The following is a 12,778-nucleotide window of genomic DNA, read 5'->3' as shown; positions in this document are numbered from 1 at the left end:
CTCCTATGAATCTAGGCTGGGTTGTGACTTACATCAATCAGGAGAATGTGGTAGAAAAGACATTGTGTCAATCCAGGCCTAACTTTTAAGAGGCTTGGCAGTGCCTGCTTCTCATCTCTTGGATCAAATGTTTTTAGGAGCCTTGAACGGCCATGTGAGAAGATACTATGTGGAAAGAGAGAAGCCCCAAGACTGTGAGAGAGAGAGAGAGAGGGACAGAAGGGGGCCTGGCTGCCCCAGCATCCCAGCTGAGCCCAGATTTCGAGTCATCCTCTCCAGGGCTTCCTGGAAGTGAACCATCTTGGACTACTCCAGCCCCAACAGGCCCGTGGATGACTGCAGCCCCAGCTGACATCACAAGGAGCAGAACCACCCAGCTGAGCTCAGTCAGAATCATGGGAGATGATGAAATGGTTGTTGTTTTAAACCACTGAGTTGTGGTGGGGTGGTTTGTTACCCAGCAAGAGATAACTGAGACACTGACCCAGACCAATTCCATCGGAAAGGGCACATCTGCCTTAATGTCCATGAACTTCACAAATCCAGCTTGTGTGCACGCAAGTAACCACCTCCCCCCATGCCCTCCATCCTCCTGTGTTCCTCGTAGTAAATACTGCACCACCATCCACAGGGTTGCCCAGCAGCCCCACAGATGGGAGGGGGTGACTCTTTAGGTTTTAAGCTGTGATACCTGCTTCATTCCATCCCCAGGACTCAGCCCAGGCCTGGCAATAGTGCCGCTCAAAAATCACTTATGGAAGGAAAAAGGAAATTGTTCTGTGTTCTCACATTTCCATTTCCCATGCTGCCTCTTTTACCCCAACACTATCCCACTCATAATTGATTAGCTTAACTCTTCACCTTGGAGATTAAGCTAGCAGTCACCTTTTCCAAGGCGCCTCCAACTCCCCACCCCCAACCCGGAAATTATGGCCCCTTCCCTAAGTTCCCCAAACAGTCGTGCACAGAGAGTGGCATTACTGTACAAGGAAACCAGCACACAGAGACAGGATGCACAGCCCGCCTCTGCGGCGCGGTAGGGGATTGTTCATTAGGAGTGCCTCCTAATGCTTTTCTCCCTCCTCACTGAGCTGGCCTGTTTCCTGCAGCCTTTCCACCCTTGAGACTCAGCTACAAGGGTTTTCACTCAGCTAAGATGAATGAGCAGGTGCTGCTGGAATGAAAAAGACCTTGATCTCAAGGCTGACTTTCTGGAGTCCATAGTGAGATAATGGTCAAACAATTCAGACTCATGGAGAGGGAAAGGGCTTTCTAAATTCCAATGACTCCCCTTCAGATCAATAGCCAGGCTTGGCTGACTTGAACTAGACAGTTTGGGGTCCAGATAGTCCTAGGTGACTTTTGGAGGAGCCTCACAGGGAGCTGTGAATTGAGAGCCATGGAGCTGTGAGGTGAGGGTGAACTTACCCGGCAGCAGGAGAGCAGGATGGTCGCCACCCCTAGAGTGGGATCAGTCAGGGCTGACACGTGGAAGACCCACAGCACCAGCTCGAGCTGAGCTGGGAGGAAGTCATCTGGGGAGCAGGGGTGGAGACGCTGGATTGGGGTGGGTGAGTTGTAGGGACGCTACACTCTGACCGTGCTGAGAAACCAGGCCTCACTTCAGATCAGCTGCAGACACATCAGCACCAGGGCCTGTGCAGCTGCTAAGGAACCAAGTGGGACCACTCGTACCCGAGCAGAGACCTCAGGCCATCGTCCAAATACCAGGGCTGACAAATCACTCCTCTGCCAGTGGGAGCCAGCAGAGAAGAGCACGCCGGGAGGAAACGTGAGTTCTTCCCGGAACACAGATACATGTTAGGAAGGAGGAGAAGGATGAAGAAAAGAGCCTAGGTAGGGAGCTGAACTTCAAATTACTGTTTTAAACTGAAAAGGGCTGGAAGAGGTGGAAATGCATGTAAGGAACATGTTTAAATTTGTGCTACAATCAGTGGGAATCTCATCCGGTACAAGATGAGCTCTGTGACAGATGATAGAAGAGTATTGGCTTTGCACGTGAGTGTAGTATATAAATTTTGACTACACACATACAGGCTGGGTGACCTTGATCAGGTATTAACTTCTCCACCTGTAAAGTGAGGACAATGCACTTATGTCACAGCCATGTGGTGAGGACTAAATGCCGTAAGGCCTACCAGGAACTGTGCCGGAAGTGGAGTCGGCCCTGAAAATATGGCAGGTGTACCTTTCTCCCCGTGATAAAAGCCCTAAATTCCCATGGCTGATCATCTCCCCTGTCTTGCTGTCCAGGCATCCGGCTCGCTAGACCACGGGCAACTCAAGGACGGGGACGCTATCTGGTCCTTGTCTTGTCTGCTGGTCCTGTGTCAGCACCGAGCACAGTGCTGGGCACATGTTTGTTGAATGAATTGTCCTGGAAGATAAAGATAAGCAGGGTTAAGGCAGGGGGCCTCCAGGAGGCCTGGCAGGCAGTGTGGAGAATAAGGCTCTGAGACTCACATTGGCTTCTTGCCTCCATGAACCTGCCTCCCTCCCCAGAAGGGCGAGGCTCGACCCGCCCCTGTGGTACCAGGAACTGCCAACAGAAATTGTGGGTCTGATGCTGTGGGTCAAGACAGGCCTAAGCCACTGCTCTTCACAAAGACTTTCGGATGTCAATGGCACGAGGACGCTGGCCATCTGCCATTGGAGCCTGAACAGCTGCCTGGCAAAGAGAGGCATACCGTCTATTTACCGAGAGCCTGCAGAGGAAGCTTAAGGTCTGAGAAATGAGTGAGTCAAGAGTCGGGCAAGAAGGAGCGATGAGGATTTGCTTGACTAACGAGAATAACTAATAGCACTGGACATTGACTGTATGCTGGGCAGTATGCCCAGACTTTCTCCGTGTTATCTCTCCCAATCTTCACAACAACTCTCCAAAGAAGGTATTCTTAACTCCAGTTTACAACTGAGAAAATGAAAGCCACAGAGTTCAAGTTTCCCAGGGATACTGAGCTAGCAAGAAGGGAGCAGAGAATGGGGCCCAGGCAGCCTAAGCCCACAGGGCACGGTGCACCCCGGGATGCAGGGGCAACACACGGTCTCACACGTGCTTCTCATGGCCTTAGAACGCTCCCCAGTTGGCACGTGACCCTGTGTCTCATCTTTCTGACTAGACCATAAGTTGCCATATCTTTCGGTCCCCCACCACACTGTGCAAACGTCTTTAATGAAATTAGACTGTGGGGACGGTGGGGAGGCACTACCCAGGCCTTGACCCCAGCTCCACCGCTAAGCAGCAGTCCTCTGACCTGAGTTTGCCTCTGCCAAATGCGACTAGTTGACCCTAAAATCTTCCAGCTCTAACGGTCTACGATTCAGTGAATTGCTATGCCACGTGATTCCATTTCACAGGACTGTACCCAGCCTGTGTGGAGATCATCGACCCCAACTAGGCTCTGTTTAAAAATGTCACACTAGATATATGTCCTTAGAAATGAGTGTCCACAGTGAATGGCAGAATCTGGCTCCCAAATACGAAAATATTAAAATAAATATGGATGCATTGAGTGCAGGGACCGCAAAGTTGGCTACAAACATCACAAAAACTCTGCAAGGATGACACTGGCCATCTAACTGGCAGACCCTGAGGCTGCAATTCAAACAAACAGGGACAGGTGTGGCTTGAAAGCCTGTGTCCCCTGTTATCAGTCTCTTGCTCTTATCGGCTCAGCCTCCAACCAGAAATCTCAGGAAATCTCTTCACTAAGCAGCCCAGACAAATGGTTTCAACTCTATCCATTACACGAGCACTCCAGTCCACAGGGCAGCACAATGTAGGGGGGATTTATTAAGGGAATAAAACATCCAAAATCTATAGATCTTCTGCCACAGGCAAACCGTACCCTTTCCGAGTAGAGCACATATTTCTCCCAAAGCAGTTCCACATGCACTCTCCACAATTCCTGGTGCTGTGAGGGAGGAGCTACATCATGTGCAGCCCCTGGGCCTCTTGAGAGATGGTGCTGTCGACAGCAGCACACAATATTGGTACTCGAATCAACATCTTTAACATCTAGCTCCAAAATGAAGAAGACCCTAAGGAAAATAAGGAGCCCAAGTTCTACTTTACAATCTTTGAATAGGAGGAAGCCAGACTTTCTGGCCAAATTCTTAGATTTTTAGCAGAGCCACAAGAATTTTCAACACTTCACAACTTCTAAAGGACCCATGGAAATTACCCAACAACTTAGAAATAGAGGGTGAATGGAGGACATCTTGGTGAACCAGGGGTCTGGGCACCACTTTTCCTCCTGGCAGGTGAAGAATCTGCTTCTCCCAAGGCTAGCTCTAATCCATCATCGCCGAGGCGCTATCGGCCATTGGCGAGTTTTTGGCCCCTTGACAGCACCTGTCTGGTGATCTAGGCTGATGTGACAGCTGCTCTCCTGTCCCTCTTGCTGAGCACAGGGGACTGCCTTCCCCCAGCCCCCATTCCTTCCCATCCACATCCTCCCCCCAACCCCAATGCACACACACAAGTCCGGGGTGACAAATGAGCAGTCAGTTTAATTTCACTGCACTCAAAAAGAACGCACACCAGATGGAAGGCCACAGAAAGCACTGAGCGCCTTGGAAGGGGCGAGTGGGCTATTGGGGGGCTGTCACCATAACGACAGGAAAAGCACGGCTGAGGTTTCTATTTTGGTGCCGCCACTAATTACTATGAACGTTTCATTCGGCCCTGTGGTCAGCCATCCCCAAAGCAGCCTGTTATCGGCAGATGGCTTGTTTTCTTCTCTCTAGAAAGTTAGCCAAAGACCACAGTTATGTTTGGTTGTTTTATTCTTTTTAAAAACATTGACAGGCTTAAGAATGCTTTGTTTTTACATTGTATTGCAAGAGCTCAGATGCCTTAAGATTCTCTCCAAACAAACACTACTCTGTGGAAACGAAAGGCAGGCCCAGTAGCGTTAACTAGTTTAGTGTTTAAATGTTTGGGGCGGGTACCTAGCCACTTATGCACTTGCAATTAGAAATACTTAATAAGTCTCCCTCTTGACCCCTCTGACGAGTAGATCAATAAGAGATTATTTTTGGAAGTTAAGCTTTCCCTATTTGAATATTAAAAGTTTAACTCACTAACACTGACCCCAGACAAGCTTAGGGTTGACATGTGGCCACCCTTCAAACCGATGCACTATTGGATGGGTTTGGTGTGGCTCTGGGGGCAAAAGTGATGCAAAGTTTCACCGAGGATGACAACAATTCAATCTATTTTTAAAAATCTATTAAGAGTGTTTCATAAAGGTTTGAGGCAACTTACCAAAAAATATGTATAATATTTAAAAATAAATATTTCAGAGAATTATGCCAGAAAAACAATGGGTATGAAAATAATAAAACTAGGATGAGAATAACACAAAGAAATGCATGCCATACAGCTCTGCACACTTGCTAGAGGAAAAAAATGCCGTGTCGTAAGATATTTATTTCTTCCAGAAGCTCAAACAAACCTGATATTCACAAGAAGCACAACTTTTCCTGATGCTGGGACCTGAGGGAAATGCCTCCCACACATCCTCACGAAGAGGCACTGTTAAAGAAAAAATTATTCATGACACTTGTTAAGGAATGGTCAGGCAGACTTTCTTCAGGGAACTATCCAACAGGTGTGAGGACCGCCGCAATGGGGTGTCGTGGTGGGGAAGAGAGACTGAGCTCAACTCCAGATACAACAAGGAAAAGCAGGCCTTTATAGCCACAGAGCAAGGTGGGGGTCAGTGGATGGAAAATCACTAAGAGGAAATATCAAAGTTAAGGGGGACTCTGGCTAAATCCACCTGACAAGATTCTTGCTGAGGGCAGGCCAGGTGATCAGATGTCACCAGGGGGTGGTGAGGGATGAGGATACCAATCAGATATTGAGGGTGATCAGATATCGAGGGTGGGGGATTCTGGCTAAACTGACTTAGCAGGATTCTTGCTAAAATTGGACAATGCAGAGACGAACACAGAAGCCCAAAAGTCAAGCCTACTTGAAAAGGAGCTCAGAGGAGCCTGATTAGAGTTTGGACAAGGAGAGAATCTTTGTCATCTCTGGGTAGCCTACACGTCTCTTAGAAAGTCCCTCATAGCACTTATCTGAGCAGGCAAGACCCTGTGATTCAGTTGCACAGCCCTCACGTGGTCCAGCACCAGGAAGAATCTTCTGACAGGAACTGCTGTCCACAACGGAGTCCATCTTGTCCCTGCAGGTCAGCAGTTTTAAACGGAAGAGGGTAGAGAATCACTCCATCACCGAGTCAGGGCCAAGGGGGTGTCATTTTAAAAAGTGTATTCATTATTATTGTATTCAGAAAAAATATTTTCAAGATAGAAATAAAAGAAATAAGTTCACAAAAACCTAGATTCCGGAGATCCACAGAAAAAAATAATTCTCAGTCAGGAGAGTGTACCATAATCTTCAGGGTATGTGAAGTTTCTGTTAATCAAAAGGATGCAGAATCAAAAGCAATGAGGTAGACTGCTGGTCAGATGATTTAGTAGACAGAATTCAAAGCATCAAATAGCAGCTACACTTTTAACACCAGAAAGTACTCTGGGAATTGTGCCATTAATATCAGTGACACTCACGCTGAAATTCATATGGAGTCTCAAGGGACTCTGAATAGCACAACAGTTTTGAAAAAGAACAAAGTTGGAGGACTCACACTTCCTGATTTCAAAACTCACTACAAAGCCACAGTAATCAAAGCAGTGTGGTACTGACATAAAGACAGACATACAGACAAACGAAATAGACTATAAAGCCCAGAAATAAACCCTGGCATATATGGACAAACGATTTTTGACAAGGATGCCGAGACCGTTAAATGAGGGAAGGACAGTCTTTTCAACAAATGGTGCTGGGACAACTGGACATCCACATGCAAAAGAGTGAAGTTAGATCTTTCCTTACACCATATACAAAAATTAACTCAAAATGGATTAAAGACCTAAACACAAGAGTTAAAAACTATAAAACTCTTAGAAGAAAACAGTGGGGAAAATTTCTTTAACATTAGATTTGGCAATGAATTCATGGGTATGACACCAAAAGCAGAGGTAACAAAAGAAAAATAGATAAATTGAGCTTCATCAAAATTTAAAACTCTTATAGCATCAAAGCATACTATTAGAGTAAAAAGAAGAGACAACCCACAGAATGGGGGAAAATATTTGCAAATCATATATCTGATAAGGAATTAATACCCAGAATATATAAAGAACTTCTACGACTCAACAACAGAAAAACAAACAACCTGATTAAAAAGTGGGCAAAGGACTTGAATAGACATTTCTCCAAAGATATGCAGATGGCCAATAAGCACATGAAAAGATGTTCAACATCACTGGTCCTTAAGGCAATGCAAATCAAAACTACCATGAGATGCTACTTCACACCCACTAGGATGGCTATTGTTCAAAAGATGGAAAATAAGTGTTGGCAAGGATGCGGAGAGATCGAAACCCTCGTGCATTGCTGGTGGGAATGTCCAACGGTGCAGCTGCTGTAGAAAGCAGGTTGCTGACTCCTAAAAAAGCTGAACAAGGAATTACCACATGACCCAGCAAGTTCACTCCTGGGAATATACCCCAAAGAACTGATAACAGGGACTCAAACAGGTGCGCGTACACCAATGTCATTGCAACATTATTCACCATAGCCAAAAGGTGGAAACAGCCCAAATGTCCATCGACAGGTGAATGGATAAACAAAATGTGGTATATCTATAGAATGGACTATTACTCAGCCTTAAAAAGAAAAGAAATTCTGACACATGCTACAACATGGACGGACCTTGAGGACATTATACTGAGTGAAATAAGCCAGTCGCACAAAGACAAACACTGCATGATTTCACTCATACGAGGGATCTGAGCGGTCAAATTCATAGAGACAGAACGTAGAATGGTGGTTACCAGGGTCTGGGGTGAAGGGGAATGGGGAATTATTGTTTAATGGATGCAGAGTTGCAGTTTGTGATGATGAAAAAGTTCTGGAGATGGATAGTGGTGATGGTGGCACAGCAATGTGAATGTACCTAATGTTTGCTATTGAACTGTACACTTAACAATGGTTAAAATGGTAAATTTTATGTTATGCGTGTTTACTACAATTAAAAGAAAAAACACAAAACATAAAAAAAAAAAGTGGCAACTGTTCCAACTTTTTAATGAAGTGTAAATTAGTGTTTAAAAATAGTTTCCCCTCAAACAGAGCCTCTGCATGCGTGAGAAGAGGTGTGAGCCCCAGCGAGAGGAGTCTGGGTAAGTGCAGTCGGCTTAGCATTGAGCTGAGCGCTGCGAACAGCCAAGTAGCTCCCGCTAGTCAGTAAGCAGTTTTCCATCTTTCTTATTCTTGATCTAATCCTGGCTAAAGACAAGAGAGCATAAGGAACACTGATGATCAAATTCAATAATTTAACAGGGAGCATAAACTTGGGAATAATTCTTCAACTTCGCCTCACGTCATTTCCTATGCTGTGCAGCAACCCTCTCTCTCACCCTCTCTTACCTATATTAAGCAGTCATGGTAAGCACCGTAGCTGTGGGGCAGACTTGTATTCATGCCTCCTTGGCCATCAAGGGAGGGCGTGTCCACATGGTGGGGCAAGGCAGCCTGAAAGGAAGTTCGTGAGCATAGAGGGGTCGAGAACAACACCAGGGGTAACACAGGAAAAGTTGGGGTGAGGGTTCCAAGCAGGAGGTAATGGGTGCAGCCAAGACATGTTAGCACCCCATCCCACCACTGGGGTCCTCAGACACACAAAAGCGGAACTGCATTCCTTGCAGTCATGCAGCTGATTCTGGAAGCCTGGAGAACTTGGGGAGCCTTGCCTTATACAACTTACACATAAAATGGAGAAGGATAGGAAATAGGGTTTTAAAAGGCAAAAATCTGACAGAAGTGAAGCCTGGTTTTAAATTCTCAGTGCAGGGTCTTTGAGCCTGTGTGGCTGCCCCACGTGTGATGAATGGGGACATACCAGTACTAGTCTTGCTTCAAGGCCCGGCTCAAATGTCACCTCCTTTGAGAAGCCGTCCTCTTGGCCTGCCTGCCCTGTGCTCTGAAGTAGGCAGTCTGTATCTGTTCCTGCTCTTTGCAGAGGGTGGCAGAGAGAAAGGCAGCATGGTCTCTGTAGTGGACTGAGCACAGGCTGGATTCCAGGTCCTGCTCTGCCAGAAGCTATGTGACTTTGGGCAAGTTTCTTAACCTCCCTGAGTTTCCTCATTTGGAAAGCAATCATTCCTACCTCCTAGAGTTATTATGAGCATTATATAAAAGGATGTCTACAATGAGCACATAGCACTCAATAAATAGAAGCTGTTCTCCTACAGTAGCCAAGATATGGAAACAACCTAAGTGTCCATCAATAGATGAATGGATAAAGAAGAAGTGGTATATATACACAATGGAATATTATTCAGCCGTAAAAAGAAGGAAATCTTGCCATTTGCAACAACATAGATGGACCTGGAGAGCACTACGCTAAGCGAAATAAGTCAGAAAGAGAAAGACAAATACTGTATGATCTCACCTACATATGGAATCTAAAAAAAAACAGCTTATAGATAGAGAAGAGCTTGGTGATTGCCAGAAAGGAGTAAAGATGGTCAAAAGGTACAAACTTTCAGTAATAAAATAAATAAGTCATGGGGATGTCATGTACAGCATGGTGACTATAGTTAATAATACTATATTGTGTATTTGAAAGTTGCTGAGAGAGTAGATCTTAAAAGTTCTCATCACAAGAAAAAAAATTTTTTATAACTATGACAATGGATGCTAACTAGACTTTATTGTGATGATCATTTTGCAACATACACAAATATTGAATCATTATGTTATACATCTGAAACTAATATAATGTTATATGTCAGTTATATCTCAATAAAAAAAAGAAGAAAATAGAAGCTACTCTCATGGCTGTGATGACCACATTTCCATTCTGCTAGTAAACTGAATCCTCCTGGGAGGGCAGGAATGTATCTTGGCATCTCTACCTCTCTCCTCTTACCCAGGACACACAGCTCCTGGCCTATGTTGGATGGTCAGTGAATGAATGAATGAGCAAGTGAGTGAATGAATGAATGTTGAATCCACCTACTGTCCAGGGGGCCCTCCTAGGGTAGGAGCAGCTCAGGTAAATTACCCCTGGCACTAACCTCAGTCTCTTTAAGTCCAAGTAAGCCTACAGCAAACACCGCCTCTTGGCAGCCGATGGCCTCCCCAGCTGGTTCCTTGGGACCTCAGGGCACTGAAACATCCCCAGTTGCCCTTAAACCAAAGGCCTCCTGCCAAAAAAATCTCTTGGCTTCCGTTTTGGATTTCAGTGATGTTTGTTTTTCCCAAAGATGTCATGACCTTTCTTAACGTCTGAAACATGATATTCCCAGCAGATTTAGGAAAATATCAAGAGAACAGTGTTGCTTCTGCTCTAACTGCGCTCTCTGTCAGTTTAAAAGTGATAGGACCCAAGCTCTCATTTATTAACTATAAACCAGTGGTTCATAACTGGGGTTGGGGCAGGGGGTAATTCTGCCCCCAGGGTACATTTAACAATGTCAGGAGACGTTGTTAGTTGTTATGACTGGGGAGGGAGGGAAGTACCATGAGCATCTAGTGGGTGGAGGCCAGGGTTGCTGCTAAACATCCTACAGTGCACGGACAGCACCCCTCATGGCAAAGCATGATCCTGCCAAAAATGTGAAGACTGCAGAGGTTGAGAAACCCTACCATAAACTAAAACAAGACGAGAAAGGCAGTCACTGTTAAAAGATAATTTTCAAAAAAAGATAAAATCATGACTGTCATACAGATAGAAAATGAACCTGTGATAAAGATATTATTTAACTCACGAGGGAAGCAAATCCTAAGCCAGGGAATCTGGCTTACAAAAGAGAATCTGAAGAACACAGTCATAGATCAGGTGTACTGAAATTAACATGCAAATTGAGGCAAAACTGGCTTTCCACAGTGTGGGGGGGAAGTAAGTTGAACCTCTACCAGACAGGATGTAATCTGCATCTTTATCAGTCACAGTGACACTGCACAGAATTGTAAAATAGCTCTCATAGAACCAGGATCTCTTGGAGGGGTGTGCTATAGACAATGTGAGGGCCGAACACTGATGCTCATTAGAATTAAATGTTTGCTAGGTCAAGGTCAGGTTTAGAGTCATTTGGGGATTACAGACTAATTGGAAGTTTCAACATGAGAGCACTGAAGTCTATTCTTAGCCCATCCAACAAACCCACAACCCCAAAGCTGGACCTGGATTCATAAGACTCTGAAGCCTGTGGCCTTACTGAGATTTCACTTGCTGAAGGGCTGGTGCAATTCAGTGATGGATGGGATGGGCAGTTTCTTTAAAGGCTGCCGGCTTGGGAGTTCTGTCTGGATCTCCTTCCTGCCTCACGTCTCTACCCCAACATCAGGAACATGCTTCATCTGGTTGTCCAGAGTAGAGTTTCTCAAACTTTAATGTGCATATAAATCACCTGAGATCTTGTGAAAATGCAAATTCTGACTGGGTAGGTCCGGGGTGGAGTTTGAGGCTACACATTTCTAGTGAGCTCCAAGGTTAGACTGGTCAATACTGCTCATTTCTGGACACACTTTGAGGAGAAGGGTTAGAGGGAAGAACTTTATTGCAAGGCGAGGAAACCAAAACACAAACTCCATGAATAGATGTGTTATGGATCTCACCAGTCTCCTGAGCTGAGAAATAAGCCTTTGAAATTCTGCAGGCACCTGAAGCAACAGAATTTGCAAGACACAGGACCAGGGCGGGGGTCTGGGATTTCTTCTGGGTGTGGAAGACTAGCACACCCTGGGAAGAGGGGTGGAGGATGCTGGTAGAGGAAAAGGCTTGAAGGGAAAGGACTTCAGAAGGGATGAAGGGAAAAGGAACGGCCAGCCTGGGAAGCTCTGCTCCTCTGCAGAGTGAAGGAATGTGGAGTCAGACTGGGAGCAGTGAGCCACTCGGTCCATGTGTGGCTTTGGGACAATTATCTGATCTCCTCAGGAAACAAGTGTGTGGACCTTCTCTGGGCACAGTGTACACTGAAGGTGAGCAGGGCAATGTTCAGGCTCAGTGGCAAGAATCTCACTCTGAGTCATTCAGGAACATCATTTGGGGCTATAGATGTCCAAGAGATTCTACCTACTAAGAAGTACTCAGCTAGAGAAATGAAGGATGATTCTGCTTCAACCCCCTTTCTTCTTCTGGAAGCAACCTCTAGAACGCAGTGAGGAGGCTGCCTCCAACCCTGATTGCAGCTATTGCCACTGGTGTGAGCCTGAAGCAGGCTGAGGGGCTCTTAGAGGGGGTGAGCGGGGTTGTGTTCTCCATCAGATACACCAGATGTCAAATTTGAAGCTACAGACTGGGCCTGGACACTGCTAAATTAATTAAACTAGTAGGCCATTAGACTGAGGTGGCTCTAATGCTGTGTGAGCAAACCAAAACCTCAGCCTGTAAATGCTTAAGGTTACAAAATCGAGACACTAAGGACAACTGATCGCAAACAGCCGGCTGGGCTTTAAGCTGCAGCCAATCAGTCATTTCCTTACTTTGCTTCTGCACCTTCTCTATATATCTTTTCCTGGCTCCTGTCAATGGAGAGCTAACCACTTCCAGTCTGGAGCTGCCTGATTCAAATAGATTTTTGCTCAAATAAACTCTTAAAAATTTTAGTATGCCTCAGTTTATTTTTTTAAAATTTTTTATTTTTTTGAGGAAGACTAGCCCTGATCCAACATTTG

Source organism: Diceros bicornis, chromosome 16 (assembly GCF_020826845.1).
Source record: "Diceros bicornis minor isolate mBicDic1 chromosome 16, mDicBic1.mat.cur, whole genome shotgun sequence".
NCBI classification, from domain to species: Eukaryota; Metazoa; Chordata; class Mammalia; order Perissodactyla; family Rhinocerotidae; genus Diceros; species Diceros bicornis.
This window is presented reverse-complemented; position numbering follows the sequence as displayed.